The following is a 1794-nucleotide window of genomic DNA, read 5'->3' on the forward strand; positions in this document are numbered from 1 at the left end:
GTTAGAAATAACACCCATAATAGGTTAATAGGTTTTTCTTTTCTTCTACAGTATTGAGGGCTGAAAACAAGGCCTTAGCACTAAGACTCATCCCTGGGTTTTTTATATTCTATTTTGAGACCAAGTGATTCTGAGCTACTAAGTTGCCCAAGCTGGACTTGAACTTGAGATCCTCTTGCTTTACACTTCTAGAGTGCTGTGAATACAGTTGTGCACCTCCATGTTTGGGAAGTGGGTCTTTATAATAGTGTAAAAGGCTTTTATCATCTCACTATATAAACATGTTTTTTGTACAGACATACATATTTGTTGCTACTGCATATTTTTTCTTACTACATGTGACACATATATACTAAGTACATACATATATTTGGTATATACACACAGGAGCATAGATATGTGTCTATAGATCATACTATCTATGAGCATTACTCATACATTGATACATACTCAGTATGTATATACACACTATATATACTTGTACAGTATAGTTCATATATACATACTGCATATGTACATATAATTATAGGTGTGTATATATAGAACATATTCATTATATATCCAGGTCTATATCTAATGAATATCTACATCTATATCTATCATAAAGACTACGAAATGTGGTGGTAGGGTACTGTGCTTCACGGGAGCTTCCTTCGGTCACAGTTGTACCTTGGACTGCCTGTCCCTCTTTGGTGGAAAACCAGCTTAGAGGCCAACTTCTCAGGTCAGAGTTCCTGTTTCAGACCACATCTTCTTAGTTGTTAAAGAGTTTAGAATGAAACCATTCTCTTTACCATAATAACCTAAACTGTCTGAAGCTCAAAAAATAGGGAACATAAAGTGTGTGCATGTTATAATCAAGGAAATGCTGATTCCTTTGGCCTTAATCTCCAAATAGCTCCAAAGTGTAGTCCAGGACAGATGATGCACGTCTGTTTTAAACAATTAGATGATTTTTGTATCATGTTAGAAATTTTAGATTTGTGATAATTTGATTTTTGCTAACCTGACTGTGTGTCTATATAGACATGGATAATAAGAAATAATATTAAAATTTCTCCTTATTACTTTTGAGTGGCAAACTAGAGAGAAGAATATTTGTATTTGGAAATAAGACATTTTGACTTGGGCATGAAACATGTTAGTTAGTAATGAGAAGGAAGCAACTTGGATTCTTTGCTTCACCATGCAGCAGTTTTCATTCCATATGAATGATAAAGAGAGCTTCAAATTTCAGTCAGCTTCACTTTAGGACACCTGAGCCAGTAACACAGGTCTGGAGGAAGGTTGATGAGTTATTTAAAGTTTATATCATATGATTGCTATATCATCAATAATAGAAAAGCTGACATTAAATGACAAAATGAAACTGAAACACGCATTGTACATACTCATGGAACCCATGCAATGTTTCTGATCATGCATAATTTATAAAAAGAAAACTCAGATATTATATAAAGTTATCTTTTTTTCTCATTAAACTTTGTTTTAATTAGTCTCAAAATTCTGTGACAGATTTTTGGTCAAGTTGTTTCCGTTAAAAACTATTTATTTTAATAACTTAAAAATTGCCACACAAAAAAATGGTCCGCAAAGCATCCTCCTTTTCTTCTGAAGGTTTTATGATGCATTGTTATCGCTAACCAGTCTTTCGCTATTAAACTTAAATGCCAATTGAAAGAAATAGTTCTGAAACCGGTCTTCCACCACTGGTTAAGACTGTGGTGGCAGGTGGCAGGGATAATATTCATTTAGCCTTCTGAGCTTTCTGGGCAGACTTGGTGACCTTGCCAG

The 1794-nt window shown here is 34.2% G+C and overlaps 1 pseudogene; it reads right to left on the reverse strand.

The window, feature by feature from the left end:
* Positions 1-1729: 1729 nt before the first annotated feature.
* The window catches only part of LOC105742030, a 1412-nt pseudogene continuing 1347 nt past the window's right edge, over positions 1730-1794 (reverse strand).

This window comes from Octodon degus, unplaced genomic scaffold, assembly GCF_000260255.1.
Source record: "Octodon degus isolate 3935 unplaced genomic scaffold, OctDeg1.0 scaffold00032, whole genome shotgun sequence".
NCBI classification, from domain to species: domain Eukaryota; kingdom Metazoa; phylum Chordata; class Mammalia; order Rodentia; family Octodontidae; genus Octodon; species Octodon degus.